Genomic DNA, 215 nt, shown 5'->3' with positions numbered 1-215 from the left:
TATATAAATACAAAATATCTAAATATTTTTTATTTATTAAAATAATATTTTAAATTATAACATAAAAATATAAAATAATTAAAATTTTATTTTATATTACTTGACAAACAAATAAATTATTATATTCAAAATTTATTAACTAATTACTTTTATTAAAAATATTATATATAATACATGATATATATATATATATATATATATAGATTATACAATCC

The sequence above is a fragment of the Arachis ipaensis genome, chromosome B05 (assembly GCF_000816755.2).
Source record: "Arachis ipaensis cultivar K30076 chromosome B05, Araip1.1, whole genome shotgun sequence".
NCBI lineage: Eukaryota > Viridiplantae > Streptophyta > Magnoliopsida > Fabales > Fabaceae > Arachis > Arachis ipaensis.
This window is presented reverse-complemented; position numbering follows the sequence as displayed.